The 15,790-nt window shown below is 37.9% G+C and overlaps 1 non-coding gene across 1 annotated transcript; it reads right to left on the reverse strand.

The window, feature by feature from the left end:
• Nucleotides 1–6,708: 6,708 nt before the first annotated feature.
• LOC111905607 (small nucleolar RNA R71) lies at nt 6,709–6,815 on the reverse strand. Its single transcript, XR_002854952.1, has one exon. It is a non-coding gene; the product is annotated as a small nucleolar RNA R71 (small nucleolar RNA).
• Between the last annotated feature and the right edge of the window lie 8,975 nt (nt 6,816–15,790).

The raw sequence follows: 15,790 nt of genomic DNA on the forward strand, positions 1-15,790 counted from the left end.
CGACGTGGCAAGCAGTGCCACGACGTGGCAAGTCTCCTGACACCTCCGGGGGGGCCCCCAGATGCAACTTGGGATGACGCATGCAGTGACGACCAAGCCCACGACGTGGAAAAAGGTTGCCACGACGTCGAAAGGGCCAAATTTGCCCTATAAATAGATTTGAAGGGCCAGCCGTTTAGGGTTGCTATTTTCTCTCTTCTCTCTCCCGTTTTACCTCGATTTGCATGCTAGAAGTACCCCGAAGCCCCGGTAATACCCCCGAGACCCGAAGCAAGTCCCGAATCCCGAAGATCCCGAGAAGTGCGATTCCCGAGCCGAAGCTCTGCCCGCGAGAAGTTCGATTTTTGTAGAGATCTTCCAGATCTGCTGAGGATTTCTACTTCTGCAAGCCGTAGTGTTGTCCGATCATCTTCTGATCAAGTGAGTGTATAGTCCCTTTCATAACACGATTTCAATACAAGTATTGTGTGAATGTATTAAGTATATGTTTTGGGTGAGTATGTGATCACTTTCTTCCAACATATATATATATATATATATATATATATATATATATATATATATATATATATATATATTAAGTATTTGCTACGAAATACGTGCTATGTGTTTATATATTGTTGTTTATTTGAGATGAGTGTGGAATGGATGTTTTATATAGGTGTTAAATGAGTTAATCTGTGTATGTATTTTATATCTACAAATATGTTGGGTAGAACATGGGTAGATGAATTAGATGATGTGTGATGATAATTAAGTGATGAGAAATAGGTGATGATAATTAGGTGATGAGAAATAGGTGATGATAATTAGGTGATGAGAGATAGGTGATGATAGTTAGGTGATGATAATTAGGTGTTGATAGATAGGTTATGATAAATAGGTAATGTGAGATGAGAGGAGATACCATAACCTTTACTGGCGATGTGGCAATTTGGCGATGTAGTCGTCTACCAGAGTATAGATGGCGACCACGGACTATTCTAGATGACTCCGTGGAAAACACCAGCAGGCTCATAACCTGTAAGTGATGAATTACGAGTTCAGGCGATGTTGTAACTACGTATTCATGCAATGATACTCTAACCCTTACTATGAATTACGAGTCCAAGCGATGTTGTGGCTGCGTATTCATGCGATGATAGTCTAACCCTTACTATGAATTATGAGTCCAGGTGATGTTGTGGCTGCGTATTCATGCGATGATCCTTAGGAAAAAGTCCTTAGGAACAAACATATAAGGAAATGTGATGTAAGGAGATGAGAGGTAAATACGATGTAGGAGATGACCCTTAGGATAATTCCTTAGGGAAGGTACTTAAGAATAAACGAAGATAATGGGGATGGGTAATTGGGTTGATTGTTTGATGATTATATATATATATATATATATATATATATATATATATATATATATGTGATATAATATTGTGGGTTGAAAACCCTATATGCTCACCAGGCTCCCAAGCCTGACCCACTCAGTTTAATTGTATCACAGGTATCGATATGAAGCTGCTTTGCACTGAGAGATTAAAGGAGATGTAAATCACTAGAGTAAATGAATGTATGTTCTGTTTATGCTTATGTGTCTGTATCGGAACATGACATCCCGAGGTTTTATTATTTAAATGAAAATACATTCTCTTTGAGAAATGTTTTGATAAGTTTTTTATCATATCTTGTTTTGGGAACAAATTCCGCAACTGTTTTCTTTAAACGAATACTCTGATTTATAAAACAAAGCATAAACAAATCGGTCTTTTCTGGCCGTGAAATTGGGGATGTCACAGTTGGTATCAGAGCATTAGTTTAAGTGAACTAGGAATTTGTAGGAAATTTCTAGACTTAAACTTAGAATGCTAAGTAATGATTGGGAAGAGTGTGTCTAATATATGTTAGGTAGTACACCTAAATTGACACAAGCACTAGTTTATTTTAGGAGTGATGCCTAAAATGCTTTTATGTGCTAAATGTTATATGTTTCCATATATGATATTATTTGTTCGGATCTATGGTCTGTTGCCGACCGGATCTGGAAACCTTATGTGTGTAGGATTCTAAGCGTACGTGTACAATATTAGAACTAGCATGTAAACGATTCGGAGTGATAAGGATGATTTGAATATCTATCGTGAATAAGGATCTAATTTCACCTTATTCGGTATATAGATCAAAAATGACAAGAACCAGGAGTGGAGCTGGAAACGTGAACGAAAATAGGAATCAACCACCTGTGGTTGAGCGAGTGGCTGTTGTACCAGCAACACCTGAACAAATTACAATGGTTGGAGTGCGAACCATGATTCAAGCCATGATGGCTGAACAAAAGGAGGAAATGTGACAATTGTTGCTGAACAACAGGAGTGAACCCTCAATACCAGTTGAACAGCCTGAGCTGAATGAGGGGCAGTCAGAAGAAGGGAACTATAGTGGGACCATTGGTCAAGCCAACCCACCAATAGTTCGCCGAAACAATCAAGATGGAGACAATGATGGACGTGGATGCAAGTACAAGGATTTCATGGCATCCAAACCACCATGTCTTTCTGGGAGCCCGACACCGGTGCAAGTCATGGACTGGATCTCCGAGATGGAGACACTGTTTGAAAGTTGCGAGTGTAGCAACAGACAGAAGACCGCTCTTGCAATCCCTCTATTAAAATCTAGAGTACTGAGCTGATGGAAGTTACTGGCTGGTTCAATGCCCAAGGGGGAGGCAAGCAAGATGTCTTGGGAAGAGTTCGTGGAGCAAATGAAAATGCAATACTACTTTGAGCAGGATCTTCTGGAAATCAACAATGAGTTCCAGAATTTAAAGAAGGGAAAATTGAGCGTCACTGAATACGCTACAAGCTTTACAGAGAAGATGAAGCTTATTCCATACCTAATTCCAACTGAACTTTCCAAGGTCAACAAGTTTGCCAATGGATTACCAGCGGACTTTGGTCCGATAGTCAAGCAAGCAACCACTCTGAAAGCCGCCATCTGGGCAGCCAAGAATGTTGAGACCCAAATAAGGGAAAAGGGTCTAGAGAGAGTTGAAGTTGGAGGGAAAAGGAAAAACGAGGGATCTTCAATGATCGACAAAGAAACCAAACTCTCGAAATCCGGAGGAAAAGATGAAACCAAGTGGTGTGAAAAGTGCAAGAAGAAGCACTTCGGAAGATGTGATGGGGAAGTGACCTGCTATAAGTGTGGTAGGACTGGTCACTATTCCAGAGATTGTACGTTCGACAATAGGAAGTGTTACGAATGTGGAGATGGTGGTCATATTTCGAAGAACTACCCAAAGAAGGACAAAGCTGCAAAGAAAAACATACCGCCACAGCCAAGGGCATTCCACATGATCCTTGACGAAGCGAATCAAGGATGAGGATTTTATATCCAAAGATCAAGTTATGAAGTAGCAGTGCGAATAGTAACTTATGATGTAGCCTATTAGAGGCATAGTATAGGGTGAACTTGAACTTTTGTGTAATCGTTTCAAGATTTAATATAAACCCTGGTTTTGTTATCTGATGTGATTGTGTGATTTCGTATGGTGACTTGGTTGACTGCGAGATAATACTTGGTACGAGTATGAGTAGGTGTGTATAGTAGTAGAGATCTATACTACTGGAAGCACATGACTCACGCTTGTATCAGGGAATGTCGCAAGGTTACCAAGAAACTAGTAATTGATTCCGTTTTATTCATGTATGTCATTACCATTGTTTCGGTAATGACTAGTAAGACGATTGTTATTCTGACCCTAGAGGTCATGACAAATTGAGTATGACTGCAATGAGTTTGTTACGTGGTTCTGAGAACCGAGTTCGATGTAGCATCTGACTTAAGTCAGAAGATTGAAATCAATGTGATGGATAACATTGCGCTCGTTGTTAAAGAAGTTAGTAGCTAGAAATGCTACATGCTAAAATGTGATTATATCACGTTAGAATATGAAGGAAGGAATAATCCATTATGGAATTTGACTCTAAGAGACTTGAGTCTAAGCGTTGTATCATACGATGAGAGGTCATTAGAACATGACCCATTGATCTGTTACAATAGATAAGGGGAAGTACTTATCCTAAAAAGAAGAAGGAGTCCTCAAAAAGGATTTATTTTGTAACTCAAAGGTTACGATTGAAAGTCCAACATAGTACGAATAGTAGATGCAGGATTGAGCAACAAGGTTATTACTTAGGATGGAGAGATAACTTATGGAGTCAGTATACGAATCCTATTTCGTTGATGATTCCGGGACGTAATCATCCTAAGGGGGAGATAATTATAACGCCCGTAGATTAGGGCTAGTCAATTTAGAGACGATAAGCATCAAAAATGACTTTTTGATGGAAGATTATTTAGAAGGATTAATATTAACCAAGTTGTAGTATATGTCACAAGGTTTTCGTGCATATAAAGAACGCCAAAATCCGAGTTATAACGAAGAAGTTATGACCTGTCGAAGTTTCACGACAGAACCGGCACGAGCTAGCGCGACCCAACGCGACGTAAATAGTGAATTTAAGGTTGATAGATATCTATACTTAGTGATCTAAATGAGAATTGAAGATCTCATCGATAGTAGTGCAACGACGGAAAGACAGACGAAAACGGACGTCAGACGAAGAAGTTACAAGTTCATAACGGAGTTTTCCTGTCCCGGCCTACTAAAAATAATATATAAGTAATATAATTATAATATATTAAAAATAAAGTCAAAATTAGCCAATGGAGTCTAAACGAGATTTGTAGAGCATAATCTCACCTTCGCGGCGATATAAAGAACGTCGAAAACGGAGTTCGTATGTGAAAGTTATGAATTTCTGAAGTTCGGGACGCGAAACCCCAAAACTGTCAGAGACCACGACGTGGCAAGCAGTGCCACGGCGTGGCAAGTCTCCTGACACCTCCGGGGGCCCCCAGATGCAACTTGGGATGACGCATGCAGTGACGACCAAGCCCACGACGTGGAAAAAGGTTGCCACGACGTGGCAAGGGCCAAATTTGCCCTATAAGTAGATTTGAAGGGCCAGCCGTTTAGGGTTGCTATTTTCTCTTTTCTCTCTCCCGTTTTACCTCGATTTGTGTGCTAGAAGTACCCCGAAGCCCCGGTAATATCCCCGAGACCCAAAGCAAGTCCCGAAGCCCGAAGATCCCGAGACGTGCGATTCCCGAGCCGAAGCTCTGCCCGCGAGAAGTTCAATTTTTGTAAAGATCTTCCAGATCTGCTGAGGATTTCTACTTCTGCAAGCCGTAGTGTTGTCCGATCATCTTCTGATCAAGTGAGTGTATAGTCCCTTTCATAACACGATTTTAATACAAGTATTGTGTGAATGTATTAAGTATATGTTTTGGGTGAGTATGTGATCACTTTCTTCTAACATATATATATATATATATATATATATATATATATATATATATATATTAAGTATTTGCTACGAAATACGTGCTATGTGTTTATATATTGTTGTTTATTTGAGATGAGTGTGGAATGGATGTTTTATATAGGTGTTAAATGAGTTAATCTGTGTATGTATTTTATATCTACAAATATGTTGGGTAGAACATGGGTAGATGAATTAGATGATGTGTGATGATAATTAAGTGATGAGAAATAGGTGATGATAATTAGGTGATGAGAGATAGGTGATGATAGTTAGGTGATGATAATTAGGTTATGATAAATAGGTGATGTGAGATGAGAGGAGATACCATAACCTTTACCGGCGATGTGGCAATTTGGCGATGTAGTCATCTACCAGAGTATAGATGGTGACCACGGACTATTCTAGATGACTCCGTGGAAAACACTAGCAGGCTCATAACCTGTAAGTGATGAATTACGAGTTCAGGCAATGTTGTAACTACGTATTCATGCAATGATACTCTAACCCTTACTATGAATTACGAGTCCAGGCTATGTTGTGGCTGCGTATTCATGCGATGATCCTTAGGAAAAAGTCCTTAGGAACAAACATATAAGGAAATGTGATGTAAGGAGATGAGAGGTAAATACGATGTAGGAGATGACCCTTAGGATAATTCCTTAGGGAAGGTACTTAAGAATAAACGAAGATAATGGGGATGGGTAATTGGGTTGATTGTTTGATGATTATATATATATATATATATATATATATATATATATATATATATATATATATATATATATATATATATATGTGATATAATATTGTGGGTTGAAAACCCTATATGCTCACCAGGCTCCCAAGCCTGACCCACTCAGTTTAATTGTATCACAGGTATCGATATGAAGCTGCTTTGCACTGAGAGATTAAAGGAGATGTAAATCACTAGAGTAAATGAATGTATGTTCTGTTTATGCTTATGTGTCTGTATCGGAACATGATATCCCGAGGTTTTATTATTTAAATGAAAATACATTCTCTTTGAGAAATGTTTTGATAAGTTTTTTTTATCATATCTTGTTTTGGGAACAAATTCCGCAACTGTTTTCTTTAAACGAATACTCTGATTTATAAAACAAAGCATAAACAAATCGGTCTTTTCTAGCCGTGAAATTGGGGATGTCACATGCAATGGTTTCATGATTTGATACTGGGACACTCTGATATTTATTATTTTGAAAACAAATTATGTAATGTTAAATGGTTTTAAGTGTTTTGGAAAAGTTTAAATTTGACATTATTTTTATAGATCTTACAACAATTTTTCCCACCATCCAAAGTTTCCATGTTGAGGAAGGTTATTGCAAATTTCGAGCAACAAGCGGGAGAGTTATTGTATGAGGCATGGGAGCGATACAAAGGTTTGTTGAGGAATTATCCTGAAAATGATCTAAATATGCAACAAGAAGTCTTGACTTTCTATGATGGGGTAAACATCACAACTAGGAAACTCCTTGATTCTCAAAAGGAGCTCACAAAGAAAGCACCAGCCGTAATCAAGGAGCTAATCGAGGAATTTTCCAAACATTCAAGAGAATACAATAACCCTCGACAAGATGTGACTTGGGGAATCGTGAATTCTGCTTCACATGACATGGTGGCGGTCTTAGCAATGTTACATAACATGGATAGGAGGATGACTAAAATGAATCAAACAATCAATTCTATATGAGTGGGTTGTGAAAACTGTAACATGTCACATCTAACCAAAGACTGTGATCTTGATGAAAATGGAAACTGAAAGGCTCAAGCTAGTTATTCGAGTTGTGATCGATATGATGAAGCTTGGAGAAAGCCCAAAAAGAAGTGGTTACCTTATGATGAGTACAAGAAATCCAAGGAAGAGAAGTATGAACAAAAAGGAAGAGGCTTTTACCAAAAAGAGGAACCGGCTCCCGAACAGAAAGCCGATTTCGAGACAATACTTGCTCATTTTGCTACTACATCAAAGAAGAGACACGAAGATATTGAAGCAATACTTAGAACTCATCAAGTTGCAATCAAGAACATTAAGCAACAAATCAGGAAACTATCCAAGCAATTCAACGAAAGATTATTGGGCACACTTCCAGGAAACACTAAACAAAACCCGAGAAGAGCTCACATCTAGGATATTACATCTAGAAGTGGGAAAATTGTTACCCATTTGAATCCTATTAACAGCAATAACCTGGATGATGAGAAGGAAAGGCGAGAAGCAAGTGAAGAAAAAGATGTTAAGCAGTTAGAACGATGTGATGAAGACACCACGATGTGGCGAGCACCTGAAAACAAAGTTGTTGAACCCATTAAGCCATGCTACCCACCGCTCCCCATTCCCAGTAGAGCAAGATTATATAAAAATGTTGAAGACTACTAGAAGTTTCTAGAGCACATTAAATCCCTTCCCATTCATTGAAGCCTTAGCTCAAATTCCAAAGTATGCAAAGCTCCTTAAGGATTTCCTAACAAACCTAAAGAAAATGGGAGAGGTATCTAAAGTAGTACTAAATGAAACATGCTAAGTTGCTATGTTGAACATGCTACCAAAGAAGATGGGTAATTCGGGAAGCTTAACACTTCTGTGCCAATTCGGGAATCTAGCCACAAGCCACAGTCTAGCCGATTCGAGAGCAAGTGTCGACTTAATGCCCAATTCATTCTTCAAGAAACTTGACCTCTCAGAACCAAGACCAATACGAATGGCCATCCACTTAGCAAACAAAACGGTGACCTTTCCAATAGGAATTTGTGAAAATTTATTACTTAAAATTGACACGTTTGTTTTTCCCTTAGATTTCATTGTTGTAGACATAGAGGAAGATGAACAAGTACCAATTATTCTTGAAAGTCCATTTTTGAGCACCACCCGAGCTTTGGTTGACATAAGAGAATCTAAACTCACTCTTCGAGTTGGAGAAGAAGATGTAACTTTGGGGTTAATAGAGCAATAAAACATTCAAGAATAAGTGATCATATGACTTTCTCGGTAGATATGTTCGATGAAATTTTGGAGAAAGAGCTTGGAGGATGGAAGGAAAAGGAAGCTCAGGGTTACATGGTGCTACAAGAAGTAGATTTTGATGTTGAACATGAGTTGCAAGAAATAGAGAAGCTACTAGAAGAGAGTGAGTACAATGAATTGAAAAAAGCAAGTAAAGACCCACCAGGACGTGGTCATGACACCACGACATGGCAATCTGAATTTACTCGATCAAATTAAAAAAAACTTTGACACCACGACGTGGAAAGATGCCCACGTTGTGGTCACTAAACAAGAACCGAAAATCGATTTAAAAGATTTTCCCGAAAATCTGGAGTATGCATTCTTAGAAGAAAATGAACAAAAGCGAGTCATCATAGTAGTTGATCTCACACAACATGAAAAGGAAAACCTTGTTGAAGTACTCAAGAAATGAAAGAATGCCATCACATGGATGATTACTGATATCAAGGGAATTAGTCCCTCATATTGTTTACATCAAATCAATTTAGAAGAGGGAGCTAAACCAGTGATGCAACGCCAAATGAGATCAAACCCGAACATGCAAGAAGTAGTGAAGAAAGAGGTAGTCATGCCGAGATTATTTACTAAATATCGAATAGCCACTGGGTGGATGTGGTGCACGTGGTACCTAAGAAAGGAGGCATGACGGTGGTGACAAACGAAGAGAACGAGCTTATTCCACTGAGAACGGTAACCGGTTGGCGTGTGTGCATCGATTATCAAAAGCTAAACGATGCTACATGCAAGGACCATTTTCCTTTATCATTTATTGATCAAATGTTTGAAAGATTATCTGGTCACCTTCATTACTGCTTTTTAGATGGTTTTTCTGGATACTTTCAAATCTCTATTGATCCTCAAGACCAAGAAAATACTACGTTCACTTGACCAAGTGGGACCTTTGCTTGTCACTGGATATCATTCGGGTTATGCAACGCACCAACCACGTTCTAAATATGCATGATGGCTATTTTTCATGATATGGTTGAAAAGTTCATGGAAGTCTTCATGGACGATATTTCTGTTTGTTGGGTCCTCTTTTGATGATTGCTTGTCCAACCTAGATTTGATGCTTGCAAGATGTGAAAGACCAACTTGGTCTTAAATTGGGAGAAGCGCCATTTCATGGTCAAAGAAGGGATTGTTTTGGGACATAAAGTCTCCAAATTGGGGATAGAGGTGGACCATGCAAAGGTTGACACTATAACTAAATTGCCACCTCCAACAAGCATAAAAGGGGTAAGAAGTTTTCTAGGTCATGCCGGATTTTACCACCGATTCATAAAGGATTTCTCAAAAATTACAAGGCCATTAACCCAAATTCTTTTGAAATATGCCACATTCTACTTCTCAAACGAATGTCTTGAAGCCTTCTAATTATTTAAAGGGAAATTAACCAATATCCCGATCATGATTGCCCCGAATTGGAACCTCCCATTTGAGCTCATGTGGGATGCTAGTGATTTTGTGGTAGGAGTCGTCCTTGGACAAAGGGTTAATAAGAATTTTCAACCTATATATTATGCAAGCAAGACACTAAATTCGGCTCAAGAAAATTATACTACCACCAAAAAAAGAACTTCTTGTTGTTGTTTACGCTTTTGATAAATTCCGCCCTTAGTTTTATCCAAAACTATTGTCGTTACCGACCATTTTGTCCTTAAGTGTCTTTTTGCTAAACATGATGCTAAGCCAAGATTGATATGATGGGTGCTAATCTTGCAAGAGTTTGACATCGATATTAAGGATACAAGGGTATGAAAGATGTGGCAGTTGATCACCTCTCGAGACTAGAAAACCCGGAAATGGAAAAATTAGAAGAACACAACATTAGAGACGATTTTCCCGAAGAATATGTAATGGTAATCAAAGGGGGGAGAGGCCATGGTATGATGATATAGGCAACTATTTGGCTAGTGATTATCTTCCAAAAGGATTGACTCATCAACAAAAGAAGAAATTATTTTTAGAGGTTAAGTACTACTTTTGGGATACACCATATCTCTTCAGAAGTTGCGCGCATGGTATGATAAGAAGATGTATACTCGGGAAGGAAAGTTTGGGAATTTTGAAGCATTTTCATAACGGGCCCACCGGAGGACATCACGGAGCACATTACATGGAAAAGAAAGTATTTGATTCAGGATTCTATTGGCCTACAATTTTCAAAGATGCCACCAAATTTTCAAAGAATGTAATTTGTGCCAACTATCGAGCAACATTTTATCTCGAAAAGAGATGCCCCAAAATAGCATCCGGGTGTGTGAAGTATTTGATGTTTGGGGTATCGATTTTATGGGACCATTTCCAATTTCTCAAGGGAACAAGTATGTACTAGTGATGGTTGACTTTGTCTAAAAATGGGTAGAAGTGTTACAAAAATATGGTGTATCAATGGCTCTAATAAGCGATCGGGGAACTAACTTTGCAAATGAACAACTAGCCAAAGTGTTACAAAAATATGGTTTATACCATTTATTTGAAACACCTTACCATCCGAAAACAAGTGGGCAACCTGACGTCACAAGTCAGGCGTTAAAAATAATTTTTGAACAATCGGTTGGTAGAAACAAGGAGTGGTCGGCAAAAGATGATGTCTTGTGGCCATTTTGAACCGCCTTTAAAACACATATTGGTAGTACGCCATATAGGTTGGTCTTTGGAAAGAATTGTCATTTTATAGTAGAAATCGAACACAAGGCCTTTTGGGCTTTGAAGACTTGCAATTTTGAATTGGCCGAACTACGAACTAATCGTCTAATGCAAATGAATGCCCTAGAAGAAATTGATAAATGAAGCATACACAATCTCTTTGATCTAAAAAGACAAAAAAAAAAAAAACAAATGGCATGATGCAAGGTTGAGAGGACGTAAAGATTTTTAAGAAGGGAAAAAGGTTCTCCTTTTCAACTAAATAATGAAGCTTTTTCCCAAGAAATTACAGATACGATGGGACGGGCCGTTTATTGTGAGACAAGTATTTCCACACGGGGCTATAGAGTTAATTGCAAGAGATGGTACTCCTTTCAAGGTTAATGGACATCAGGTAAAGCATTATGAGGAAGGAATGCCAATTGACGAAACTGAAGGAAAAATCGTGAAATTTGTAGTAACTGCATCAATGCAGAGCGGGAAGGAGTCCGACTCACGACTCCCCAAAAAGAAGTGCTTGTAGGAGACAACCCGTGGTTTAGAGTTTTCATTTTCTTTCCTTTTATTTTATTTTCTTTATTTTCGTTTATTTTCTTATTGTGCTTTATCTTTTTGGATTTTCACTCCTCTAAATTTTTATGTGGATTTTGTTGAGAGGGCAAGCATGGAATGAGTGTAAGGTGGAAGTTATTATGGAAACTTTTCCATAAATAAATTATTTTATTTACCATGGCATGGTATAATACACCACAACGTGGTGAATTCACAGAACTCAACATAACATTTTCAAAAAAATACCACAACGTGGTGATTGTTCATCGTGGTCGATTTTTAGGGTTTTTAACCTAAAAAGTGAACTTTTCTTTTTTACAATTCATCCTCACTCACAACGTGCTTGGGCTCCCACGAATCCTTCCTCTAACGTTTCTTCCAATTTCGATTTTCTCCAACAAAAAGGTTTGATATTTAAGCATTTTTCACAGTTAATAATCAAGTATTACTGCATTTATGGCACGAATTCACTGTTATGAACCTTTATTTAGGGTATTTTGTTAGTTAAGGTTCCAAAATCTGATTCAGTTAAGGCTTGATTTTGGTTGTTTTTGCTATGAATCTTACTCTACAACACATATTTCTATGACCTAAGTAAAACCTAGGACTGGATTTGAGTTAAAATGGTATGTATTTGTTTAATTTTAGTACCAATTGTGTGAATTGTTCGTCGACCATGAAGACTCGTCGTGGTCCTCGTCGTGATCAATATTAATTCTGCCTATATTGACTGTTATTCTTTCTAACTCTCAATTGGTTGTTTGGAATGGTGTTCTATGTTTCTTTTTCTAGCTAATGCAGGGTTGGGGTCACCGAAATCAACCAGGGGGTCGTCCCGATTTCCTGTGCTACTCTTTCCCGAATGTTGTAGCTCTATAGGCGATGGTTCAATAGAACAAGAATCTAGTTTGGTTGAAAGAAAGGAAGGTGCACATACCTTCAGAAATTAACTGTTGTTGGATGAAAGAGGGGGGCCTGTCGGAGGTGCTTGAAGCGTTTCTAACAAAATCTTTTGATGGGATCCAAGGCAGGTTTGTTTGTATGGATTGGAGACGCCTTTTCCACATCTAAGAACCTGTGTACAAAGAACTATGTGTGGAATTTTTAGCTATGGTGCGCTTCCGAAAGAAAAAAGCGTCCATTATAGGAAAAACATCATTTCTTTTGCTTGGGCGGAGAAAGAAGAGAATTAAGTTTGGTGGGATTTTCTATGAGGATAGAGCTCTAACTACAATCCGAGGTCCACAATGAATCATACATTGATTTTATTGCTTAATGTCTCTTTAAATGAAGAATCCAAGGAAGCTAACTATTGGCCCAACATCGTCAATGGTGTATACCAATAAGGGACAACCCAAGAAAGTGAAATTCGATCTCCTCTTCATCGCATCTTGCATCGATTAATTACTATTACTATTAACCAAAGACGGGAGGGGGACAAAGTCCCATGTTTGGATGCCTTTTATATATGGAGCCTCATTTCTACGGGTGTACTTATTGATGTTCCTTGGCATGTGGCTGGTTTTTTAGAAAACCGGGCAAGAAAAAAGCGTCAGGGTCACCTTTGTATGGTGGCATGTTGATCACAAGGTTGGCGAGGTCATTTGGGGGTTCTCTAAAAAGGGGAGGATTTTATGCTAACGATGGAGAATAGTAAACTTTTTAGTCCACTTCTTTATAAACGAGCCAATATTATGGTGGGCAATGGGTTTGGGAACTTCTCCATTCCAAATGACAACCCAAGAGACTGGCTAGGGAGAAGAGTGAGACAAAGGCCCGGTGATGCGTAAGAAGAACCACCGTGATTCCTATCGAGGATGAGTTGCCAATGGACCCTGAGAATGTTCCTTTGCGCAGTTATCAAGACAACTTGGGTAGAGGTGGTAATTACACTAATATGCATCTCGACATTTTGATGCAACACATGAACATATAACGCCCGAGTGAGTATCCAGTCTCATACTCGTATATCCCGGCATGGGACGAGCTTTGGGCGGAACAACACGGAGGAGTTGGCTCAAGTGGAAGAAGAGATGATGATGAGAGAAATTATCCTTTTATTTGTTTGAGAGGATTTAAGAAAATTTTATTTGTTTGTGTTTGGTTTTTTTTTATTTTCTATTTTCAAGGATGATGGTAATTTTAGGATTTAAGTGCTTTATTTGTTTCCTTGTTATTACTGTTTGTTGTCTCTAGATTTCCATGATTTTGTACTTGATGAGAGGAGTATTTTTCGCGTGAGGCTTTGATGAATTTAAGTGGGGGTTAGGAATGCAGTGAGAGAGGCGAATTTGAGCATATAGAGCGTTAATTTGATCACCCGAGCTGATGAGTCGTATTTCTGGAAGCTCATATCATCATTACTCACAAACTTATTGAATAAATCTGTTGTGAAATGCATTTATTTTTGCATTTTTACACATACCACGACGTGGTGTCGTTATAGAAAATGCAAATTATTTATCACCTACTTACCACGACGTGGTGACTATCTCGAGTCCATTTTTTTAGTCTTTTCCTAGACCTTATGAAGTACAAAATGTCCAAATCTTTTAGATGAATTCGATAGCAGTCATGCACTTCCATTTTTACACATATTGCCGAGTGATCCTATACACACACAACTCGATTGACCTTGCAACTTCTATCCTAGGGGAGTCTGTTCCTTTTTCTCCCTCTTTACTTTTATGTTTTGTATAACATGCAATGAGGGAATTACATCAAATAAGTTTGGGTAGGGGGTTTATTGCATTAGGAAAGAACATTTGATTTTTTCAAAAAAATTGCGTTATCATAAAATTGCAAGTTTTGACAATATGCATTCATATAAACATGAAATAATAGTTTAATTTAGGAAAATTTAGCTAATTCAAAATTTTTCCTAGTATTGTGTGGGATGATCCGATGAGAGCACAATTGTTTACCTGAGCCAACACATGTTATAGTGTATTTGTGGCTTCCCATTATTAGTGAAAGTCATGGGATATGAAAGATAATCTGGTAGTTTATATGATGTAATAACTTTTGCAGCGTGTACTAGAAATCCATCCAGTAAAGCTTATGTAGTCATTGCACTTAGACTAATACCTTTAGCTATTAAAGGTTAAGATCCTTACTTAAGCATGTAGGATTTGAGTGAAAAAAAGTGAGATAAAAAAGAGAAATTACCAAAAACTGAAATAATTTTGGAGTTGTGAACGTATGAAAATCAAACGATCAAAAATTCTGAAGAATCAATAAGTTGAAGATACCAAAACTCAAACAAGAAGATGGTGAATTCAAAGATTTTGAAAAGAAAATATCAAAGAAGAGATGAACTCCAAAGAGCTCCATTGTGGTATCAAAGTTGTAATTGTTTCTAGAATTTATGTATGCTTGGTAGTTTAACCAAAAATATCTTGAGGTTAAGAAAGATTTCTGGGGATGAGTTCGGAGGGTTGCAAAAAGGAATGTCGTATAAGCTAAGGGGTAAAGGTTCATAAAGATTGTGAGTATTTATTAATGGGAAGTTTCTAGGAATTATAGACAAAAATACATGCATTGCGGTCTTAAGATAATGGTTGGGTTTTAAATGGATTGTCTTATGAAATATTGGTAAGATAAAAATTAGTTTGCTTAGGGAAAGCAAAGATTAAGTGTGGGGTATTTTGCTATATGCATATCTATACTTATATTTTACATCATATCTTAATATTTTTAGCCATTTTTATTCCCATTAAAGAATAAAAGATACCTAATCTATTGTATGTCGTGTTGTAGTGGTAAAAGACATGCTCGGAGCAAAAAGGAAGTAGGAACCTGGAAGCTGGAAGCTAGGAACTAGGATCAAGGCTAAAATGAAGAAAAGACCCATTCCCACGACGTGGTGACATTACCATGCCGTGGTATTATGCAGTTTCCCGTCAAACCTCATAAACGTGTGGATTATGTGATAAACAAGAAGACCACGTCGTGATAGACTTGGCACGACGTAGTGGACCGACTTCGAGAAAACTATAAATAGAAGACATAGTCCTCTAAAAACTCAACATTTACTGAAGCTATTGTTGTCATTTGAAGGCCAAGAACTCAATTTGAATCTTTGAGTTGCAAAAGATCGATTATAGCTTGGATTTGAGAGATTTGTGGCAAAACAAGTTCCAATTTTGTTTATCTTCTTGTGTTTAATCATGAATAT

This window comes from Lactuca sativa, chromosome 9 (assembly GCF_002870075.4).
Source record: "Lactuca sativa cultivar Salinas chromosome 9, Lsat_Salinas_v11, whole genome shotgun sequence".
NCBI lineage: Eukaryota > Viridiplantae > Streptophyta > Magnoliopsida > Asterales > Asteraceae > Lactuca > Lactuca sativa.